Source organism: Pan troglodytes, chromosome 6 (genome assembly GCF_028858775.2).
Source record: "Pan troglodytes isolate AG18354 chromosome 6, NHGRI_mPanTro3-v2.0_pri, whole genome shotgun sequence".
Classification (NCBI taxonomy): Eukaryota; Metazoa; Chordata; class Mammalia; order Primates; family Hominidae; genus Pan; species Pan troglodytes.
The window spans coordinates 14,332,848-14,349,087 of NC_072404.2; the positions used below are offsets into that span (position 1 = coordinate 14,332,848).

General features: G+C 36.4%; 1 protein-coding gene across 1 annotated transcript in view; it reads left to right on the forward strand.

Annotated features, from left to right (window-relative positions):
- NXPH1 (neurexophilin 1) overlaps positions 1 to 16,240 on the forward strand; it is a 313,049-nt gene that overhangs the window by 26,146 nt on the left and 270,663 nt on the right. The window lies entirely within an intron of this gene.

The following is a 16,240-nucleotide window of genomic DNA, read 5'->3' on the forward strand; positions in this document are numbered from 1 at the left end:
GTAGATATAAAATCCCATTATGAAGTCTGCGTGTCTGTAAAGAATATGACAGAAAGCAATATAGACCCAGATATGCAATAAATATTTGTTGCACGAATGAATTCGTGAATGAACATTGCAGGGCTGAAGATCCCTTGAAAATAAAAGCAAACATGAGTTATATGAAACATGGGTGCTTAGCCAAACTGAGCTATGCTGTGACAACCCCAAAGGTTTAATTGAATAAGTGACTTTCTGTAGGATTACATTTTAATGTGTGACCTTCCTTGTTTCCATGTTAGGTCTTCTGTTAGTTTTGTTCAGATGAGTAAATCAAAAGCTTATTTTTATACAAAAGAAGCTCAATAAATATTTAATTTACAAACGTAAGGATGATATAAATATATCATTTTTCCCTAGGCTAGATTTTTGAAGTTAAACTTTTGTTAATTTTATATAAAATTTGTGCTTGCTTCAGCAGCACATATAGTAAAAAAATTTTACCTGGAATTTATTATTTACTAATTTTGTACCTCTGATCTTTTTTATTCATTCTCCCTAATGGCCTTAGACTTCCCATTCCAAAAGAAGATGAAAGTAAAGAGGGACTGTCTTTATATCTATCTTTCCTCGTCCATTTAGTTGTTGCTGTTTTGGACTATATTTTTGTTAAGAATTAATTTTTTAAAATCAAGCAGTAGAGTACAAATTCAGGGGTTTGAGCCTTGATAGCAAACTTGACTCCTCTTTGCATGGCACTCTGCTTAGGATTTTCCTGAAGCAGGTTTGTTTAGTTAGTAATAGAATGTGATCAATGGGAAGGTTTGGATTCAATGAGAAGGCTAACTTCTACATTTTGCGTTGACCATTGGACATGCCTAGCTCTGATCCCTCTAGATGAGTAGAAAGTTAGGGGAAATAAGCCAACAGTGTTTTGAATGGTTATTGCACTCCAGGCTTTTGTTTCTTGCTTAATGGAAAGTAGAAAGGAAAACAACATGAGCCTCGCAATGGACATGCTTGAGTGTGAATCTCAGCACTCCCAATTATTGACCACCTATCTTGGGAAAAATTACTCAACAGCAGTCAAACATCTGTTGCCTATCTATAAAAAGGAAGATTGGAGTGATCATCTCCTAAGACTTTGTGAAAAATCAATGAAATAATCCATGTGAAAGTACCTGGCACTCACTCAGTAGGGCCTCATCACATTTCCTCAACTTCATTTCCCTTACTTTTGGCTATTTGTGTTTGGATCTTTTCAATATTAGGTATTAAAAAACTGCCTTACACTGATGGATAAGTATTGGATGGACTAGAAATGTGGTAGCCATTGTCTCTTTGGAGGGTTATGAAAATACACAAAGATTGGAGAATTGCTTGGAGAAGATCTCAGCACTGGGTTGCAGAGGAAGAGAACATTTGGGGAGTGAACCATGCCCCCTTGCATTCAGTCTCTAATTGTTGAGTTTTCAATTCTCCATCCTCCCTCTGTCACATTACATGGTTAGGAAGAGATTCCAGTTGGCACACATCCCTTTCTCTTTCTCCAGGTTGTATTTTTTTTTTCCTTTCTCTCTTCTTTTGCTTAAAACACCAGTTGAAGAAAGAGTAACTTCAGCTACTCCCAAGCTCTAAGGTGGAGAGAGAAATAGAAAAGATAAAAGAATTAAGGAGACTTGAAGACAGGGGAAGCCTTTGTAGAGACTCTGAAGATGGTATTATTAATGTGAAGTAGATAGCGTTATCTAGGTCACTGTATTTTCCTCAAATCCAAATAGCTTTGTTGTTTTGCTCACTTTAAGAATAAACACACAAGTGCATACGTGCACACCTACATATACTCAAACACCATTTAACACAAATGGAGTCATACTCCACAAGCTACTTGGGGTTTATATGTAGTATATTATTTTTATATTAATATAGATCAATGTTCTGTTCTTAAAAACATTACTCTTTTAAATGACCACACTGTTATATATATCTATATATCTATATCTCTATCTCTGTCTATTTTTTGAGACAGAGTCTCACTCTTGTTACCCAGGCTGGAGTGCAGTGGCGTGATCTTGGCTCACAGCAACCCCTGCCTCATGGGTTCAAGTGATTGTCCCACCTCAGCCTCCCAAATAGCTGGGACTACAGGCATGCACCACCATGCCCAGCTAATTTTTGTATTTTTAGTAGAGATGGGGTTTCACCATGTTGGCCAGGATGGCCTCGATCTCTTGACCTCATGATCCACCCACCTTAGCCTCCCAAAGTTCTGTGATTACAGGCATGAACCACTGCACCCGACCTTGTATTATGATTTATAAATATTTTATGTATTTAAAGAACATATATGTGCTAGGCACTTTACAAATGTTAACTCATTTAATCTAGATAACAGCTCCCTGGTAATAGGTTCTGCAGAGGTCAAATAGCTTCCTACAGTCACTCAGCTAATGATGACAGAACTGAGATTCAAATGCAGGAAAGCTGGCTCCACAGACTGTGCTCTTAGCTGCTAAGCTATGCTCCTTCCATTCTCCTATTGATGAACATTTACATTATTTTCAGTTTTATGGTTTGTATCAGAGAAAATGCTGATCCCACAATGTATAGATATCTCAGGACAACATGTTGTACATGATATATACAATTTTTATTTGCCAATGAAAAAATAAATAAAACAGAATACTTGAGATGAATACCTTTGCATATTTCTTTTATCCTTTTACTCTTATCACTGTTACTTATCTCTGTATCATTTTGCATTTACTTAGTTATTTCCTTTGGATAAATTGCTAAAAGAGGAATTGCTGGATTGAGAGGCTTATTTTATAGTTAGACTAATAAAATCTCAAAGTTTGAAGAGACATTACAGACTACCATGTTGCTGCCCAGCTTCTCTTTAATCTCTTACTTGAGGTAGGTGTTACATAGATTCCTTTCTCTTTTGTAATCTCCCTTCTAGCCCAGAAAATTGTTTACTTTTTAAGTAAACAGTGGAATTTACTGACAAATATAATTCATAAGTTTAGGGGTAATTCTTCAGTCATAGCCAAGGCAATGGAAAATAAGCCTTTTATAATAGATCTGAAATTCTCAAAAGTGAAATACATACTGCTCCTTTAAAACACAAATTGAGGCATATTTACATATACTGACACTTCCTTCTTTTTCACTTACCATCTTGGAGGTATTACCAAATGGTATCTATAAATGTATCTTTTTTTTTTCACGGCCACATAGTATTTTTTTTTTTTTATCATGAACTGTAATTTACTTATTGAAGTCCTCAAATAGACATTTATATTTTTTAACCCTTTGAAAATATAAACAGTGTTGCAATGACTACATACACACTCTTTTATGTGCAGTTATATTAGTATTACCAATTCTTGGAAGTGAACTTGCTGCGTCAAGGATATGCCAATTTAAAATTTTGATATTTCCAAATTGCCATTCAAAAGTTTTGTCTCAAGTTATGTTTCCACCAAGAATGTATATGAGAGCTGTTTTTCATATCCTTTCCAACTTTTTGATTATTAGTATTTTCTTAGATTAAAAAATAGCTACTTATTTCAATTATTTGCATTTACTTAATTTTGAGTGAGGTTGAGTACCTTTTACGTGCCTAAGGCCATTTATATTGCTTTGTTCTATGGACTGTTCATTCCCTTTTTGAGTTAGTCGCTTAAGCTTTCTAAGTTTAGTTTCCTTATCTGTAAAATGAAGGTTTTGAGGGATTAAAGATTATCTAAGGGGTTTTGTACAGTGTCTGGCAGAAAATAGGCAATTAATATGAATGTTGACTATTGCTGGCATTATTTCTACTACTCCATACTTGCATCTTTGTCTGTCATTTGGACCTTTCTTAGGAGTTCCTGATTCATATTTCTATTCATATATTTTGTTCAAAACCGTATGTTCCCAGAGACGTCTCTCCTCTTCCTCCTCCTCCTGTTCTTTGTTCTCTACCTTAGTGGCTCTTACGTGCTCCTGCATAATCAGATTTGACAATTCTCAGTGCTCTTTGTCCTTCACTCCTCACTCTTCCTTCTCCCCCATATCTAATCAGCTGCCAAATTGTATCAGTTCCACTTTAATGATCTATCTCCATTTAACCTCCTTCTTTCTTAGCCATCCCTAGACATCTTTATATCCCCCCGTAAAACCTTTTACCAACAATGTATGAGAGGTCCTTATCTGTGACCACTTGCCACTTCCATCCATCATTTTCACTCTTTTAGGAATATTTCTTTATGAAAACAAAGATGATAGTATGCATCTTTTTCAAATTATTTGATAGCCATCTGTTGCTCATAGGTTAAAGTCCAAACTCCTGAGTCAGACATTCAAAGCATCTTGCAATTTTAATCTTCCAGTCTTTTTACCCCACTACACTAATTCTTTCATGATCCCAAAATGTCTTCCTGATATTTAACCATCCTAATCAATCTTTTGTCTGCTCCCTACACATGCTCAAGGAACCTCCTTAACATATATCACTTGCCTGTAGGAGTCAAGAAGATCTAGATTTGAATTCTGTTTAGTTCTGTTAAGGTAACCTAGAAAAGATAACCAATTTCCTTGTTTATTAAAATCTAGGACAATAAAGGTGGAATGATGCTTCTACAGAGTTTAGTGGAGTGAGAGGCACAGAGCAAATGTGTAATGCATGTAGTTTTTTTTTTTTTGTACTTGAATACTATTATTGATAGCTTATCTGGAAATGTTTTACTCTCCTAAGAATTCATATAGCAAGTGTATCACTCATTGGGATGGCATCCTTTATAGCCAAGGATTCATATGCCCATGTTCTGGAGGGCCTTAAAGTTAGCCTAACTAGTTTAGACTTTGGACTTTTGATGTTTTTTTTTGAATGAGGGAGGGAAGGACCAAAATGTGCTTTAGGAAACAAATCTGGCAGCCTAAAATAATCCAGATGGGAGAGAAGGAGACACGAAGACCTATTAAGAGGTGGATATAGATACCAGGACTTGGGAAGGAGAACAATTCTAACTAGAAACAGTGGGACTTAGAAAGGACAACAGGAAAATTTATAGTATAGGGGATCTCCCCAAAATCTAAAAGAAAAGCTTTCAATTGCACAAGGAGGTCTCAGTTTGATGGAGAAGTATGGGTAAAATCCAGCTGAAACCCCCAGAGGATTATTGTAGCATCTTTACAGAAATATTTTTCTACTGGAATTTCTGATATAGCCCCCTTTCAGTGTGATCTATATAAAGAATTTAGAATAGTGGAATTTTCCACTCGCTTCTCTATGCTCAGGTGACATTGGGGATTGTGCCTCCTGAAGGATTAATTACCTTTTATAAGGCCTCTCACCCCTGAAAGACTTCCTTTTAGGTCATGGTCCAGCTCAGCTTGGGTTGAGTTGGGAAGGGTTGTATGTGGGATGCCTGCAGTGTCCCTGACAAGTAGACAGATGAGCTCTCATTTCTCATATTGTGCTATTAGGCTCCCAAGCTAGTGTAGCGCAAGACACCAGGAAAGTATTGCAAAGCAGGGGGCATTTTCACGGTCGCTTTCCAGCTGTTGGCTGTTAGCAACAACATCCATTCTGCTGCTGACACTTTGCTCTCCCTGGTGGCACTTATACTTAGAAATTATTTAAACCACTTAAAGACGGTAGAATATTTAAAAGTCAAAATGCCTGCTTTCTAACTATTCCCTAGACCTCACTTACCAATGGCTGGCTTCATGTCACACAACATGACTCTCATGGGGATTACAGCAGCCCCCTGAACAGAAGTGATGGTGTTGGCATGCTACTAACTAAACTGGAGACTGTTGTGTCCACAGCCTTGAAAAAGAAAGAGAATCCCCTTTTGTCTCCCATGTACTGCAAAGTCTCTAATTCAGAGGATAGGGCAATTTCAATGGGTTGTTCTTAGGTGGTTGGGGGAATCTTGAGGCTATTCCTTGACTTGCTTTAATTCACTCAGGTCATTCCTAATGAAACGATCTGTGAAAAATGTGAAGTAGTGAAAAGGGGATTTGGTACTGTTGGCTTCTCTTGACCCTCACTGACTTTTGTGAGTACCTTGAAAAGTCATTAAAAAATACAAAAGGATTAATGAGTTAAAGGAAATCAAGACAGGGACCATGATATTATCAGGAAGTTTGTTGAATGAGCTTTTGAATTTGCTTTGTTAAATCTTGAAAATGGCATTAAGCAGCTAATGGAGTTGATATATTAAATACAACCCTAGTCTGTATACAAGATGGACACTAGCTAATCAGTGATGTGCTACTTCAATTGGTATGGGAACGATGAGCTCTTTTTATTAGGTCAGCAGAACCAGTGATGTATGGAAGCACTAAAATGAAGGAACAGATTAGGCTGCTCTTTGCAATTTTAATTATGAATTTTTATGAACAGAAAAACGTAGACATTTTTGACTGCAAGAATAAAGGTGTCTGCAACATTTGCTGGAGTTCTGATCTATTCATGTTCTTTTTTCTTTAGCCTCACACCTAGATAAAGACTCGAAGGGACATTGTAAATTAACGTATTCTTAGTTTTTAGTGTATCATTATGGAAGATGGTGTGGGGAAAATCCTTTCATCTGACGGCTTGTGATATTACTCATATTACCCATTTTTAAAAAAGTAAAAAACCTAAAACTTTATACCTTGAAGAAACTTTGGGAAGTCAAGTTCTAGTCTTTCGTTCCCTAGTCTTGAAAATTTACTTTTCTTTCAGTTTCCGATCCGCCCCTCCCACCCTGCCCCGCTCCATTTTGTGTTTGGGAGGTGGTATAGGATAGTGGTAATGAGCACAGGGTCTAGAGTCATTAGAGCTGATGGGAATGTGGACTCTACCACTTGCTAACTATGTGACCTGGGACCATTTCCTTAATTTTTCCAAACCGTAGTAGTTTCTGCATCTGTAAAATGGACATAATAGCCTCCCCTCCTTCCAGGGCTGTTGTGAGGATGAATAATATAAATGCAAGAAATATACAGCAGCTAGCACACTGACACTCAGTATTCAGTGAATTTAAAAAATTATTTGGTATATGAATCTTGGAAAGTCTTCCTATTATAGAGTACTTTCTTTTTTATATGAAAGTCTGTCACTACTTTGGGTCTCTTGGATTTTTCTGATAATGATACTTAAAGTATGCACAAGTTTAACTAAAATCTGGTTTAAAAGGTCCATGTATTTTATAGATCTATGAAAGGGTATTAATAGCTAAAGACTGTGAAATGAGGAGCCACAGAAACATCAGGTGATGAAGCCTCTTCTAGAATTCTCCCTAAGGTCATATCATGCACATTTGCATATAGTTGGCATATGATTTACAGAAGCTTCCTGTCTGTTCTGAGATATTTTTAACTTATGCTTTTATTATGGCTCCCCTTAGGACACTAATTTCCTGAGTTTCCCTAATCTTCTTTCAGACTATCTTACATCTTACACTCTTTATGTTGTTAACTTTCTAAAAACATGAGCCTGAGATAGTAGATATATAAGTTAAGTGAGGGATATATAGCGGTGGGGGCTGGCACATACCTTTGACTGGGCTTCTTAACCTGTAAATGAAAATGTTGCATTTTTGGTCTAGCATCTTTAGATCTTGTGAGAGCATCTTGGAAGTTCAGGGGAATCAGGTTGAAACTATGACCAGTTAGTTAATACAGTGGTCAGTAACAAGATAGCAACCTCTTTCAATTTAGAACATTTTATTTAAAGTGAGTAATCATGAATACACATTTCCTTAGAAGAAAGGAGTTATCAGGTGTTCAGCCTGTTTTCTTCTAGAAAATTTATTATCAAGCATGGCTATTTATTTTGAGGCAGCTTCTAAGTTTTTTGGGCATTGTATACTATCAGTATTATTGATTGTACTCTGTAGGAATGCCTGTAATTTGTGTGCAGTTAATTAATAAAGTTTATTGAGCATTTAGTTGTGAGATAAATTGCACAAAAAGAAAAATTTGTGATCCATCCATACTCCATTTAAATAAAGCACGAAAGATAAGGAAAATGGTTTGTGCCATGTTTTAATATACTTTCACCAAAATTTCTAAAACAAAGCAGGCTATAGAATAAATAATCAATATAAATGCTTCCAGAATGTAGCATATGAGATATTCTATAAAGATAAATCTAGAACTTGGCTAGAGCATTAAAAATAAAGTCAGACAAATGTCAGACAAATGGCCAAGTAAGAATGATCTTTCCTTGGAGTTTTCCTAAAATGGTTACATAGGTGAGTTTAGACAGTTGAAGGGGATTTAAACCCAGTTCAGAAATTTAAAGCCTATTCACATTTTATCTTGAAAAATGTCTTCTTTGAAAATGCTGACCGTTAGATAAAAGCTATGCTTGCAACAATCTGCATCTGTTCTACTATATCTCATTTTAAGATATTTTGTCCATGAATATAAAATCTTTTGCTTTGGTTTTTGGTTTTGAATTTGTGTTGTGTAATCAAAGATAATATCCCATGTCCTGCTAACTTATTTTTCATCAATACTCAACCAATGATCAGGAAACTATGGCCTGGGATTCTTTTCTGTACCTTAGGATGTGTACATTCCCTGGAAGTCTCCAAGATAATACTGGCTTTGGAAAGTTCAAAGCTTGGGGTTAAGTTTCTATGTTGCTTGCAGTTGATTGATTGAAAATGCTTTTTTTATTTGTAAGTTTTTCCCTAATGGTTAAATTGTTATGATAGTTCAGTTCTTAGATTTGAGCGACTATTCTAGTTGTGCTAGTGTAAAAGACAGTGTAAAAAATTACCCAAGATAATAAAATTAAGGAAAGGTAGTTTCATCTAAAATAATTTATTTTCTTCTATTTCTGGAAAAGTATATAAGGCAATTTTTAAGACTGTTAAATTTTTATCTGTGATTTTGAGACCATTTCTTTTCCATGCAATTGATATAACAGTCTTGTTTTTAACTGAATGCTCATGTTGAAATTCTTATTTTTTAATTCATAAATTTGAAGTTTACATAAAAAGTAGATTTAAGTATCTTTAAGATACAGAAAAAAGAAATATTAAAATGTAGAAAAAGGATGTCAATTTTCTTAGAGTCCCATATTATACAAAGAAAGGGGTGAATGTTATTTTTTTTAAAAAGTAACATTATAGTGATTTTTTTGGGAAATTCTACAATCTCTGAAATTTAAATTCTTGGACTATTTTAGACTTTCACTTGAATTTATCTAGACTTTGAAAATGACTTCTATAGGGACCCATGGACTTTCTGTGATAATAGTCACATGAACATTAAAAAAAAATCTTTATTTGCTAACACATTTTTATTGAGTATTTACCATGTGCCAGACACTGTGCTGGATGATTTAGCTCCAGCTCAGCAGCTCTCGGTTTTGTGAGTATAATCATCTAGGATCTAATGACAGAGAGCGTCAAATGTATGTGTGCTCTCAGTTTCTTTTCTAAGTCCTGAACAATCGTTCCCTCTCCTCTTATCCTTTCATGAAACTACTAGTCGTTTATCTCTCTCTTTCAAAGTATGGTCCCAGGAAACAGTCAGATAATCAGATAACTTACATCTTATATTGAATAAGCTAACTTCATTATGAAGATTACCAGGGATCTTTACACTTTAATTCTATCGAATTGTGGATTGAAATGCACACTATGATGAGGGTAAAATACACACTATTACTATTATTGCTAACTATAGAAGTCTTCCATATATATGATAACTACCAAAGACTAGACATGCTGGGCATTTAATATACATTGTCTCTAATCCATGCAACAATGTTTGTGAAATGTCATTATCCTTACTCTCAGTTTACAGATAAGGAAACTGAGCTTCAGTGATACTGGCTTGCTAAAGTCCATATGGCTAATTATTAGAAGAGCTGCAATTCTATCCTAGTTCTGACTGCTTCCAAAGCCCATGTCCCTCTCATTCTACTAAACTGGTCTCCAACTGTATCTTAACATTGCATACATTAGACAATATGGATTATATGTCTTGTGTATGTAGTTGACATGCATGCACTACAGGAATCCAGCTCAGGTATGGTCAAATTGGTTGAAATTACTTTTGGGCTGAGTTTAGCTTAAGCATCTAGAGTTGGCCATGGCCCAACATGTCAGGCTTACAAAGAAAAGTCTATTTCCCATTTACACTGTACTTTTATCGCTGGATAGATTATGCAGAGATCTACATTGACTATTAAGTTGGCTGAAATGTGGATTTCTATCATTTGATGCACATATAAGTGATGTTAATACATGTCAACCAAGAATGAGAGGGAAGTTTTTGATATGTGGTCAAGAGTAACAGACTAACATTCTTGAGGACGCCTGAATTTTTTGAAATAATTTTCCTACAAAGGGAAACATTTTGCTTTGTTCAAGTTGTGGCTGTTCCCTAGATTCTCAGAAATTCATGTTTTGCTTGAAGCTGAATCACTTCTGAATATTAGACCATTTAGGGCAAACTTTATCTTTCTAGGGAAAAAATGCAGAGTAGGAACAGATCTCAGGAAAAGGTAGACCTGGTGCCTGGCTAAGCCAGTGGTGAAGTGTCAAACCTTTACTGGAAGTTCAAGAGAGGGTGAGCATGAAATAAACACCCACCTTTAAGACTCTTGCTTAGGCATTACATAGCCTGGTTTACATATGGATTAGTATAATGGCTGTTTATCAAATTCTTTAAAATGTCCTGTCAACTTGTCACCATAAAAACATTGTTGCAAAGGTGCTACTTTTGTAGCATGTTTTCAAGGCTGGCAATTGTGAACAGTCTTCCTCTTCACCAGCTATGGCTCTGCGATGATGAAAATAGATTTTTTTTTTTTTTTAAGAAGAAGGAAATAGCAGAATGGCCTAGACATGGGAATGGGATCTTATAAAATTCTATGGTTCAGAGGGGATCTTACAAATTTTTCTGGAGGTTAGGGCAAGAACAGGAAAAGTGAACAGCTAATTGGAACTTCTTGGGTTTCCTTTTTTTGGGTGATTGGGGTAGTGGGCAGATACAAAGTGATAGCTTGGGTTTTCAGTGAGTTTATATCTGAAAATCAGAGCTAGTGCAGTAGGCCTGGTTTTACCCAAATTGGATTTGAATGACTTATGTGGAACTGCCGAGTTTAGCGTCTCAAAATTAAAGAAAACAATGGGATGTGGTCACCTTTGAATGTTACTCTTTAAGGCAGAGATCAGGCCAATGTGGCGGTACTCTACACGAAAAGCTGTGCTTAAGGGAATTTATAAGTGGAATGAACCCTCACTCTGAGGGGAAGGATTTGCGAAGAGTAAAAACTCTGGGTCACACGAATATCATTAACATAGAAGATATATTCTTATAAAACTGACCTTTAGTTTAGAAGAGGGTTGGAAGAACAGAGGGTTAAGGATGAGTATTAAAAAATCACAGTCTCAATTCTGATACTTAAGATGGGAACTGCTGAATCAATGGCTGCTTTGGAAATGGGTTGTAAATACAACAGCAGACAACCTCCCTTAGGAACTCATTTTGTTGCTTCCTACAGAAAAGATCTTGACTTGGCATGGAACAGTGGGAGGAAGGATTCATCCATGGCCTTCAACTAACTAGAGAAATCACTTTTTACCTTTTTATTCTTGAACTATCTATATTTATTTTTTTCTTCCCTGGAGACTAGAGCAAAATCTTTGTGAAGGTTTTTCTTTACTCATGAAAACAAGTATGCTATTACTCTTACATTTCTCATTTTTAACATGTTTCACTGATGTTCCTTTGTTCAACTATACAGGAGAGCATCTTAAATTCTTTTCATTTAAAATAACAAGTTACAAAAACAGTAGGTAGAGTATAATCTCATGGTAAATGGTGTTTACCATAAAGCTAACATTGATATTTTTCCTGAGAGAGACATTATGGGTAATTTTAATTCATTTATTATTTTTTTGATATCCTACACGATGGCCATAAAAACTTAAAATATAAATAATATTATTTTATCATATTTATAATATAGTAGCAATAAGCCATTATTTTGTATCCCAAACATAGTAGCTATTATTTTATTTCCATAGGTGATGTGTCTTCTTTTTGTGCTAAGGATATATAAAAATAACTTACTGATATAGGTATATTCATATTGGAACTGTACAAATTTGTAATAATTGTGCTTTGACTTGTAAAACAGCTCTGCTTCTGTTTGACTTTGTTCAAGTCATTTAAGCCCTTGGGGATTGTTTCCTCATCTGTATAATAAGGGACTGCAATAAATGATCTCTAAGGCCCTTCTAAAATTCTGTGATTTCATGAGTGAACACATTCTTCAAAGTACTTTGATATTCATGATTTCATTTGATTCCTTGACCACCTGGTGAGGGAGATAAGAACATTGCCATTTTACAAATGAGAGACTGAGCCAACGAGGGGTCGAGTGGTTTGTCCAAAGTCACCCTGAGTTGGTATGAGACCCTGTGTGAGGCTATGGCTGGCTGTCCTTCTGAGGGCCCAGGCTTTTTGCCTCTAGTGCTGTCAGAGACTCCAGGATCTGGATGCCACACTTCCTTGGTGGAAGGAAGGGCCCAATTTCCTGGTAGGGAAGAGAGTCTGGATAGGATACCACAATCTGAGTTCCCTAATGGCAGAGAGGAGATGGAATAAATCCCAGGCCAAGTCAGGGAAGCTGTTGGTTTAAAATTCTCCTTCTCAGTCTTATAAAGAGTTAAACTAGGCTGCTGAAGGAATTGACTCATTAGCTGCAATAGATTCCCACTTGTCTAATGAAGGCAGAAGCCTCAAACAGAAAGATCTAGACTAAACAAGGGGAACTCACTTGGTTTTAGCACCTAGTCCTGGCATTCCTACAGGCTTCTAGAAGTTTGGAAAAGCCATTACTGTTCTGAGATCTCAGTTTCTCTATAGTCCAACAATAGGGCCAATCTACCTTGTCACTGAAACATCTCCTTGTGGGCCTTGCATAAGAGGCACATATTACTACCAGTGTTATGTGCTGCTCTCCAATTCTAAAAACAGACCAAGATCTGCACCCAAGAACCACTTTTCTGGTTATGGGGTTTAGACATGGCATAACTGATGGTCTTTTAAAATCTTTCTTACCATTTTCGTATCTGAAGTTTTCAGGGAACACCCTTCAGAGTAATTCTTCAATGTAGGGAAATGGCCATTGTCAAGTGCCTAGGACTATACATGCTTTATCGAGCGGCTGTTCCCAACCAAGGCTTGAAAATCATTGACAAAAGCAGGCTGTATTATCTAAGTTAGTTGTTTCAATGCATTACACCCAGGCTATGTTATCCATCATAAATGTACAAGAAAGCCTTTTTCCCACTGCTATTGATTTTCGCATGGTGACTATTTGTTTGTATTCTTGACAGGATGATAGTCGGCTGACATTGCTAAGCTCTAGTGTCCTATACCCCCTGCCATCTAAAACTGGCATGCGGGTGTGAGGCTTCAGATTAACACCTACTTAAATAATTGCTCTCTTATTGGAGTTTTTCCATGTAACTTATTATTGTACTGTATTATCAGTTCAACATCTTTTTGCTCCCACACAAACTTTTGTTATATTTTTTCAGTTTCCATCTCTCTATGCTGTGTTTTCTGTATAAATAAGCTTATATTATCATTTGCTAGATTCTAAAGGCATTCTAAGGCAGTACACAGTGATTTGAGGTAGACATCAGAGTGCTGTGTTTTGTTTTTTTTTTAAAGAGAACGCAAATTGCCAAAAGATAGACCAGCAATGATAGACTTTCCATTTAGTTAATTTCACAGCCCAATTTGACTAGTCTAGATGAATCTACCCCCAAAGAACCGACGGTTTCAGCTTGGGCAGGATGTCATTTCTCTTTTATAGGCTACTCAGATTTCATTTTCCACTTGAACTGCTGCAGGTATCCTGAGCTCCCTTCAAATTACCCAGGAGCTTGATGAATAGCTGGACTCACCAGTGAGTGGACAGCTCATTAGCCAATCTACAAGAGCCTGCTGTGACTACTCTGAATCAAAAAGCCAGTTTCTAATGGTGGATAGCCAATTAACAGCAAAGTATAACCTCATGAATTTTAACTTACCCTGTCAAAAGTCTGAGTTTGTTCTCTTCATGATGTTTATTTTCCTTATTGTAATTAGGAATGTGAGAGGACATAGAATCAAGAATCAGGTGTATAAAAATAATTTTAGGATTGCTACACATATTTTGTGTTTTTTTTCTTTCTCTTCAATTGGTGCAAACAATTTTGATCAGTTTCTATCGAATGGGTGCTGAGAGAAATGATACAGAAAAAGAAGTAGTAGCAAAGCTTTCTTGTTTTTATTAATAACTATTATTGTTTTATATATAGTACCAAATTGGGAAATATAGGGAAGTCTAAAAATGAAGATAATCACCCACAATCTCATCATGCATAATAGACTCATGCTACCATTTGATTATACATCTTTCTGTCTTCCTGGCCTTTGTCTCTACTCCTTACTCTCTCACACACATCTAATTAACACATACCAAGTATGTATGTTTAAACACATTTACAAAAAACAGGTTGATGCTCTGCAAACTACTTCGAAATCTGCTTTTATAGTTGATCATTATATTGTGAGGATCCCTATATCATATATCTGACAAAACTTTAATAGTCGCATACTAACTCTCAAGGTTTCACTCAATCTAGCCCTGATCAGTCACCTTTTTCTTCTAGTTCACTTCATCCAGGTCTATACTTTTTCATGTCTCTTTTTTCCAACCTCACTTTTATACCCCTCTCTCCATCTCTAGTACATTGTCCACTTCCCACTGGCTTTTTCTTCCCTCTCAGCTGGAATTTAAGAGGAACACATCATGAAGCTGCGGCCATGCTGGTTGGTTCTTCTAAGTACCTTCTCCCAGGGTGAGCAGAATGAATGCTCCTGAGGCTTATGCGTGAGGACAGTCCCAGGTCTGAGAGCAGAAATGCCACTACCAAAGTCCCAGCCCTGGATATCACCCCTACTTGTGGGAGGCCATCCTGGTTTATGGAGAGGCACTCTGACTGGGGGGTGGGAAGAGGGTGTTGAGAACTTGTTTTCCTGCAGTGTATTATTCTCTTTGCCTTTTCACCTCTACATTCCTAGATTCCTTCTTTAGAGACCCCTAAAGTTCAGTTGTTTAACTCTTGTGTAAAGAGATCAAGGGTGTGAAGCCTGATTCCCAATCTGGCCTGTCCCTCAGAGGCTCTATTTGAACCCTGCTGCTTGGTGTCCCCAGAGAGAATCTCAGGGACTTTGTTTCCTTTGAGGTTTACCTTTATTAGGAACCTTTCTGTTCTATAACTAAACCATAAGGTTGAACTATGTAGCTCTGGCCTAAAATCAATGGATAATTTGGGAAAATTTGGTATTAGGTATGTGAGGGCAAATTAGGACTTGATTTACAGTTGAATAATAACTAAACCCATGGAATGAAGATTTCTAAATAAAAAATAACAATAGCCATGCTGAAAACCCAACTAGAGCAGAAAAGTGATCCTCTGTGAATTGTATAAAGTGGATGTCTTCATATGACTTTCTTCTCTGGTAACTGCAACAAGGGAATCGGGACTGATTGCTGGGGAAAGTTTAGTGTTCAAAGGTTTTCTTCTTTGGTGGGAAGCTCTTTTTTTTCCCCTTTCAGGATATTAATGCTAGTGTTTTCTAATTTTTAAAATCCTTTTACCTCTTCACCTCTTCTATTCTTTTCTTTTGCTCCTGTTAAAATAAGGATATAATATCACATATATAATTATTGATTAGGAACATGAAGCCATTTGATTGAAGTAAAATTTAGTCATATTAAAAATGTTATCTTGAACTGGCATTTGAATTCTGTAATCTTTATCTCTGTTTTAATTCCAGATAATACCCATATCTGCCACCCCTGCACAACCTCTCCAACTTCCACTCACCTTGCCAGCAAGGAATATTTTTGTTTATTTTTAAGGCAATGAGAGTGGAGGTAGGGTGAATCTGAAATGATGCTAATATTGCTCTTACATAATGCAAGTAATGTTCTGAAAGTAATTTGATAAGTTCTTCTACAGTAGGTTTCTTAACATTTTGGGGACCATAGGCCCTTTTCTAAATCTGAAAATATTTATGGATCTTCCATTTTAAAGACTTAATTACCTTTCCCTATTCTGTATGTATTTAAAAGATGCCCATGAATATCTGGCCTGTTCTTGGCAACACTCTGAGCGGTGCAAGTGAGTGTGGATATTCACAGTAGAATGCCCTGTTATTTCTCTGTCAGCTGACAAGTTTCTTCCCTCAA